The 9,032-nt window shown below is 47.0% G+C and overlaps 1 pseudogene; it reads left to right on the top strand.

The window, feature by feature from the left end:
- Window positions 1-206: 206 nt before the first annotated feature.
- Window positions 207-324, top strand: LOC124778209 (annotated as a pseudogene).
- The last annotated feature ends 8,708 nt before the right edge of the window (window positions 325-9,032 follow it).

The following is a 9,032-nucleotide window of genomic DNA, read 5'->3' as shown; positions in this document are numbered from 1 at the left end:
AGAAAACGAAATTGTAATAATGATATGAAACTTCGCATGTTGTGAAGTGAAATGGAACTTCATTTCAAGTATCAGAATGTAACACTGATATATAGCATGAAATGTAAAACCGTAGATGTGTTCTCTTACAGGAAAACCCTGATTTGTATGCATTATTGTTGTGGAGAACTGTAAAACATTTATTAGTGTCTTTTGAGACTATTGTAGGCAACGGCCTTGCCGCAGTGGCTACACCGGTTCCCGTAAGATCACCGAAGTTAAGCGCTGTCGGGCGTGGTCGGTACTTGGATGGGTGACCATCCAGGCCGCCGTACGCTGTTGCCATTTTTCGGGGTGCACTCAGCCTCGTGATGCCAACTGAGGAGCTACTCGACCGAATAGTAGCGGGTTCGATCAAGAATACCGTCTTACGACCGGGAGAGCGGTGTGCTGACCCCATGCCTCTCCTGTCCGCATCCACCATGAGGATGACACGACGGTCGGATGGTCCCGGTAGGCCACTCGTGGCCTGAAGACGGAGTGCCTTTTTTGAGACTATTGTAAAACAAATGTGAATTCTCGCTGTTAACTCAATAATGATGATGATGATGATGATGATGATGATGAGGTCCCATATTCCGAGGAGTGTATGGAACGATGCGGGAGACCCGCACCGCCGACTAGACAAGGTCGTAGCGTAGGTGGTTTGCCATTGCCTTCCTCCGACTGTAATAGGGATGAATGATGATGATGAAGACAACACATCTCGATGCAGGGAAAATCTCTGACCCCTGACCCCGCCGTGCGCAGGAAGCAAGAACGCTACCGCAAGACCACGAGCTGCGGATTAACTCAATAAAACATGTGAAAAAACTTGTATAAAAATTTGCTGTTGCTGGAGACAGCTCCTACAAATATTTAGCATAGCAGGGGACAGGTGTCGTATATGTAAAAATGCAAGGCGTGAAAGACAACAGAACAAAAGCCAGAACGAAAAAGTTTCCTAGAAAGTACTCGGAGTACAAAGGAGACGCCATAGAAAGGGCGCTGGTTTGGGAGTTGGCAGGAAACACTGTGTAGACTCACGAGATATGGTGTGAGCTCACATGAGGAAGCCGTGACGCGTGCCAGTGCGTTGGCAGTGAACACATGTGGCCACACACGAGGGCCGACGGGGAGGTGGCCAGAAGTGCCCATACAGAAGTAGTGTGGCCTACCGCACAGTATAAAGGCGGACACAGCGGCGTCTGAAAGAGAATTCAGTCCATGTAACTGTCCTGGAATGACATCTCTACAAGTCAGGCCCAGGGTGTGGACTTCTAGTATTCGCTCTGGCACTGATCGCGTTCATACTTATCTGCGTACCTTCCTCCATGGGATTTTGGGACAATCAGGGATAGTGCACTTTCATTCAGGTCACTTTTTCAGTTTTTCTCAGACGAACATTAAACGTGAAGTGTTGCCTATTTGTTCGTATAATTCCCTACATCTCCTTCAAGATACTCAGTTAGCCTTCTCCACATAAGCTATCTGGACAGGCCAACCTCAGAGATGTCATTAAGTGTCTAGATAGCTTACTGGACGCTATAATCGGTCGCAACTCGCCACATCGTGGAATGAGTCAGTTCTATATCCGTAGAAAAACAAGAACCTCAACATAATCATGCGGAAATATGCTGACGATTCGCATGGCTGTCTTAAGTTACTTATTGTATTGTATGTATTGTATGTTAACCGGGGGCCTAGAAACGACGGAGAGGCTCCATCCCCGCCGCAGCCGCAGTGGTCCACAACCCCAAGACGACTACCGCAGTCCACGTCACACCTCCGCCGCCCCACATCGAACGCAGGGTTATTGTGCGGTTCGGCCCCCGGTGGACCCCCCACGGAACGTCTCACACCAGACGAGTGTAACCCCTTTGTTTGCTTGGTAGATTAATGGTGGTGTACGCGTACGTGGAGAACTTGTTTGCGCAGCAATCGCCGACATAGTGTAACTGAGGCGGAATAAGGGGAACCAGCCCGCATTCGCAGAGGCAGATGGAAAACCGCCTAAAAACCATCCACAGACTGGCCGGTTCACCGGACCTCGACACAAACCCGCCGGGCGGATTCGTGCCGGGGACCAGGTGCTCCTTCTCGCCCGGAAAGCCGTGCATTAGACCGCAAGGCCAATCGGGCGGGCAAGTTACTTATTACTTCTTACATTAAGCGGTTTGTTTTAATTACAGGGGTTGATAAAAATGCGGAAACATGGCGAGAAGTGGATGCTTGAATATGCTAGCCAAGTCTGCAAGTTGTGCTGTTGTATTTGACCACAAACGGCATCTGTGCAATGTTCTCAGTAGGTTGTAAGACATTGTCAGAAAAGTGTTCTGTGTAGTTGTGAGTACATCATGTCGGAGCTAAATGAATTCTAAAGGCCGGCCGAAGTGGCCGTGCGGTTAAAGGCGCTGCAGTCTGGAACCGCAAGATCGCTACGGTCGCAGGTTCGAATCCTGCCTCGGGCATGGATGTTTGTGATGTCCTTAGGTTAGTTAGGTTTAACTAGTTCTAAGTTCTAGGGGACTAATGACCTCAGCAGTTGAGTCCCATAGTGCTCAGAGCCATTTGAACCATTTTTTTGAATTCTAAAGTACGTTGTTTTCATAACCAAGGAAGCCTTTCAAGAGGCACCATGTCGAAGATTTATACAAAACGTCATGACATGGACGAAAGCGTGTGTCGTATCCTCGTGATGGGCGACCACTGAATAGAATTGTGACGCGAAAGGTACGGCAGAACTGATTGTTGCACTTGCAGCAGCTTGTCAGCACAAAAACATCACGAAGGGAGCTCCATAAGCGTGGAATTCCAAATTCCATTCAACAGCGATGCAAATGCCGGTAACAACAGGAAAACTTGATAAAAAAACCACCATTGACTATGGAGCAAGAGAAGAAAGTCATTTGGTCGGATGATCTTGTTTAACAAGGTTCCAAATTCCGGACGACTTCACATCCCAAGAGTTAAGCGTGGTAGGTGTTCGGTGATGATTTGGGCAGCCGTAATGTGGTATTCCATGGGCCGCCCAATAGGTACTCTTCAAGTTTACGTGACCATTTTGGTTGATATGGTCCATCCCATGATACAACGGTTGTTCCTCAATGGTGAGTCTATACTTCAAGTCGACAGAGCCCCTAATCACACACCTCACGTCGTCCAGGACTGGTTTTGTGATCACGATGATGAAATGTCGCGTCTCCCTGTTCACTACAGGCACCAGACCTCAACAGTATTGTGGTATACTTTGGAGAGAAGGGTGTGTGATCGGTAGCCATCACCATCATCGTTACTCGAACTTGCCACTATTTTCCAGGAAGAATGGCGTAAGATACCCTTGTAAACCATACAGGACCTGTTTTTATCCATTTAGAGACGACTGGAAGCTGTTTGGAATCAAACGATCTTCCTACACCGTATTAGGTATAGTAATGTACTGTGTTTCTAATGTTTCCATGTTTTTGTTCTCCCCACCCCTTCTCCCTGTATATTCAAACTTTCTCTCCCTCGCTCTCTGTGTCTCTCCAACTAGATATTATTTCACGATGTGTTTGAAGATAATTTTATTATTACTGTTGTTGTGGTCTACAGTCCTACGGCTATATTGATACGTCTCTCCACGACAGCCTTTCTTGTGCAAGCGTGATTAACTACTGCAACCTACAACCATATGAATCTGCTTACGTAGCTAAATCCTTTGTCTTGCTCTACAGTCCCCCCTCCCTCCCCCAGTCGCATCCAGTAGCTAACTGACAATTTATTGCCGGACTGTGTGGCCGTGCGGTTCTAGGCGCTTCAGTCTGGAACCGCGAGACCGCTACGTTGCAGGTTCGAATCCTGCCTCGGGCATGGATGTGTGTGATGTCCTTCGGTTAGTTAGGTTTAAGTAGTTCTAAGTTCTAGGGTACTGATGACCTCAGATATTAAGTCTCATAGTGCTCAGAGCCATTTTTGGCATTTTCTTGATGTCACAGAATGTGTCCTAATTACTGAGTCCTTATTTTAGTCAAGTTGTGACATACTTTTCTCCCCAGCTCGATTCTGTACCTCCTCAATAATTACACTATCTACCCGTCTAATCCTCACCATCCCCAATTACAAAAGCTTCTATTCAATTTTTGTATGAACTGCTTACCGTTCACGTTTAACTTCCGTTCAAGGCTGTACTCCAGACGAATACCTTCAAAAAAGACTTCCTAACCCTTAACTTTTTATTAGTTGTTAACAAATCCCTGTTTTTCAGAAATGCTTTCCTTGCTACAACCTCTCTACTTCGGTCCTCACCAGTCATTCTGTTCCCAAATAGTAAAACACGTCTCTTACTTTTAATGACTGATTTCGCAATCTAATTTCCTCAGTTTTGCCTCGTTTATTTCGACTATGTTACATTAACCTTATTTTACTTTGCTTGATGCTCATTTTGCAGCAACGATTCTGGACTTATCCATCCAGTTCAACTGCTCTCCCAATTCCTTTGCCCTCTCTGAAAGAACTGGGACATCATCGGCAGAACCTCAGAGCTTTTATTTCTTCTCCCTGAATTTTAATTCCCTCCCTAAAATTTTCTTTGGTTACCTTTATTGGATGCTCAGTGTGCAGATTGAATGACATCGGCGATAGAATGAGATTTTCACTCTGCAGCGGAGTGTGCGCTGATATGAAACTTCCTGAAAGATTAAAACTGTGTGCCGGGCCGAGACTCGAACTCGGGATCTTTGCGTTTCGCGGGCATGTGCTCTACCAACTGAGGTACCCAAGCACGTCTCACGCCCCGTCCTCACAGCTTTACTTCTGCCAGTACCTCGTCTCCTACCTTCTAAACTTTACAGAGACTCTCCTGCGAACCTTGCATAACTAGCACTCCTGCTTTTTACATCGGAGATAGACTACAACTCTTTCTCACTCCATTTTTGCGTCCGATATTCTGAGAGAGTGTCTCAAATAGACAAACGATAGTAGGGTCCCTAAAATACACTGGATGTTCCATCATCACGTCCCGTAATACATGAAAACGGAGGCTACGTTCCTGAAGTAGGTCCAACACTGAAGGAGAATAGAGGTGATTTCTTGCATTTATAATATAATTTAGAAGACGTAGAAGTCGCTTGTATTATTGTATCCATCTCATGAAGAGTATGCGGGACAATTTATAAGCAGCGCCGGCGGTGTTTGGGCAGCGTTCTGCGATACGGCAGAGTATTGCAGACGGTCTCCGAGGCGATGCCGGGCTAGGGACCAAGTTGCGGGACCAACACCGCCATAAGCTGTTAGTTGCCCAGCAGCCGCCGACGTACAAGTTTGCGTTTCGGCGGACGCCCGTAGTGTGTCATCTTGCCGACACACACACACACACACACACACATACACACACACACACACACACGAGTGCATATACATTGGTTTACTGTGACCGCAAGCTGCCCTTGCAGTGCATACAGCGCTTGTGCTGCAGTACTAAGAGCTAAGGCCTCTTCCGGACAGGGGCGTATAAAATGAACACTGTTAGTACGAATTCGTAGCGCAACATATCACTGGCAACTGAATTACGTGTACTGACGACAATTCATTGCGCTACTTACAGACTTTTAAACTAATATACAACTCCTGAACGCTGTGAACAACATAGAAATGTTAGCAACAGAGTAAGCGGAACTTGAAAGCTGGACACGTCTGGACGGTTTTCAGAAGCAAAGTGTTTATTTATTTATTTATTTAACCTGGCAAGATTAGGGCCATCAGGCCCTCTCTTATACCTAACCAGGCATTCTACTTATTTTAGATTCATATTTTTGCGTAGGCATGTTAAACTACATCTAGCACAAAAAGTGAAATAAACAATTACAAAGGCACACTTGGAAAAAATACATACAAATAGTGTTGATATTCGTAGATAAGTACGGTTTTAATTAGACATTATGAAAGAGACAGACTGTAGATAGGAGTGCTAGCATCAGGGAGTAGTAGGGAGACTGATGGTGAAGGGAGGAGAAGAATAGAGACATGGTGAAACATAGTTAAGGAAATATAAAGGAAAAGAAGATTGTGTGGCTGATATAGATGAAGAGGAAGAAGAGAAAGGAGCAAGATAGGAGACACTAGCTTTGCTATTTGACAGAGGAGAGGATTTGCCTTGTACATTAACTTTGTGGAAAACGTTATGAGGATGATAGCAGGAAATGCTTCAGCTTCTTCTTAAAAGCAGCAGGTGATTGAATTTTGCGCAAGGTAAGGGGCAGTTTGTTCCAGAGGCGGACAGCGGCAACTGAGAAGGAGTTTGCAAAAGTTTTTGTTTTGTGAGTGGGCACAGTTAGGATACCAAATAAGAGTGACCTCGTGTTTCGATTATGATGGCATGAAAGGTGTTTAATCTCTGAAGCAAGGTACTGGGGTGCTTGCGCGACGTGGAGTCGGTGAAGTAGATATAGAGTGTGGCTAGTCACGCAATTTGTCCGGCCGCAGCCACCCTAGCTGGGAGTATGAAGCAATAACATGATCATATCGGCGAATGTTACAGGTGTAACGCACACAGGCGTTCATGGTCAGCTCTAACGGTCTTTTGTTTTCACTACTCATGCCTTGTTGAATTACATCACAATAGTGGAGGTTCGGTAGAACGAGTGCTTGCACGAGCTGGCGTTTCAAGTCCTGTGGAAATACGTCCCGAAACTTTTTGAGAGCATAGAGACAAGCGGACGTCATCCGGCACACTGCGACTGTATTCTCCGCCCAGTTGAGATGCTCATTCAAAATTACACTCAAGTCCTTGACTGTTTTCTGATATGGTATTGGTTCATCGATACAAGAAATTCAAACTGCATTTTAAGGCATCAGTCTACCTTTTCTCCAATTCCTGAGGAATTTAAAACACGAATTTCATTGACATAACAGCACGGTCGTAGTGTCAGGTTACCTATCAAATGGTTTACGTGGGCAACAGTAATTTGATTTTTAGTGTTTCTTGTAATTAGTGAAACGTTTCTGTTATTTACATCAAATGGAACAACAAGTTTACTGTTACCAGTCACTGTTTATTTACCTCGATGACGCGTTTCAAAGGTATAAACCTCCATTTATTAGTATGACATGTGTGTGTGTTGTGGTACGGTTTCTGGACGAACTTCTGGCACTGTCCACTGGAGAAACAAAACACCACTTCATAACATGGTTTCTTTTTTTCACAAAAATCGAAATGTATATTTATGGTTCCTTTCACTTTGTAACACATCATATATATACTGTCATATTTTGTAAACAAAGATGGCATCTGGAAATTATGAGGTGCAAGAATCGTATAGCAAAAGAGAAATACACTCCTGGAAATTGAAATAAGAACACCGTGAAGTCATTGTCCCAGAAAGGGAAAACTTTATTGACACAATCCTGGGGTCAGATACATCACATGATCACACTGACAGAACCACAGGCACATAGACACAGGCAACAGAGCATGCACAATGTCGGCACTAGTACAGTGTATATCCACCTTTCACAGCAATGCAGGCTGCTATTCTCCCATGGAGACGATCGTAGAGATGCTGGATGTAGTCCTGTGGAACGGCTTGCCATGCCATTTCCACCTGGCGCCTCAGTTGGACCAGCGTTCGTGCTGGACGTGCAGACCGCGTGAGACGACGCTTCATCCAGTCCCAAACATGCTCAATGGGGAACAGATCCGGAGATCTTGCTGGCCAGGGTAGTTGACTTACACCTTCTAGAGCACGTTGGGTGGCACGGGATACATGCGGACGTGCATTGTCCTGTTGGAACAGCAAGTTCCCTTGCCGGTCTAGGAATGGTAGAACGATGGGTTCGATGACGGTGTGGATGTACCGTGCACTATTCAGTGTCCCCTCGACGACCACCAGTGGTGTACGGCCAGTGTAGGAGATCGCTCACCACACCATGATGCCGGGTGTTGGCCCTGTGTGCCTCGGTCGTATGCAGTCCTGATTGTGGCGCTCACCTGCACGGCGCCAAACACGCATACGACCATCATTGGCACCAAGGCAGAAGCGACTCTCATCGCTGAAGACGACACGTCTCCATTCGTCCCTCCATTCACGCCTGTCGCGACACCACTGGAGGCGGGCTGCACGATGTTGGGGCGTGAGCGGAAGACGGCCTAACGGTGTGCGGGACCGTAGCCCAGCTTCATGGAGACGGTTGCGAATGGTCCTCGCCGATACCCCAGGAGCAACAGTGTCCCTAATTTGCTAGGAAGTGGCGGTGCGGTCCCCTATGGCACTGTGTAGGATCCTACGGTCTTGGCGTGCATCCGTGCGTCGCTGCGGTCCGGTCCCAGGTCGACGGGCACGTGCACCTTCCGCCGACCACTGGCGACAACATCGATGTACTGTGGAGACCTCACGCCCCACGTGCTGAGCAATTCGGCGGTACGTCCACCCGGCCTCCCGCATGCCCACTATACGCCCTCGCTCAAAGTCCGTCATTTGCACATACGGTTCACGTCCACGCTGTCGCGGCATGCTACCAGTGTTAAAGACTGCGATGGAGCTCCGTATGCCACGGCAAACTGGCTGCCACTGACGGCGGCGGTGCACAAATGCTGCGCAGCTAGCGCCATTCGACGGCCAACACCGCGGTTCCTGGTGTGTCCGCTGTGCCGTGCGTGTGATCATTGCTTGTACAGCCCTCTCGCAGTGTCCGGAGCAAGTATGGTGGGTCTGACACACCGGTGTCAATGTGTTCTTTTTTCCATTTCCAGGAGTGTATTATCACAGAAGTGCAAAGAATATACACAATAACGACATATTACAGAATAACTCTTGAAGTTTTCCCGGCGTATCGAATATTCCACAAGATTTCGGGATTGCAGCCGGATCTCATCGACTTCTTTCCACGATATTTCGGCTGACAACCTTACAGCCATCTTCAGGCGAGTGTTTGACACTGGAGATTGCTAGTGCAAGTCCCTCTATTTATACGTACAAGTGCCGCAGGCGCGCATGCGCAAGTTACCGTAGCATGCCCGCCACCTGTCGATTCCAAGG

This window comes from Schistocerca piceifrons, chromosome 2 (assembly GCF_021461385.2).
Source record: "Schistocerca piceifrons isolate TAMUIC-IGC-003096 chromosome 2, iqSchPice1.1, whole genome shotgun sequence".
In the NCBI taxonomy this organism is placed as follows: Eukaryota; Metazoa; Arthropoda; class Insecta; order Orthoptera; family Acrididae; genus Schistocerca; species Schistocerca piceifrons.
This window is presented reverse-complemented; position numbering and strand designations above follow the sequence as displayed.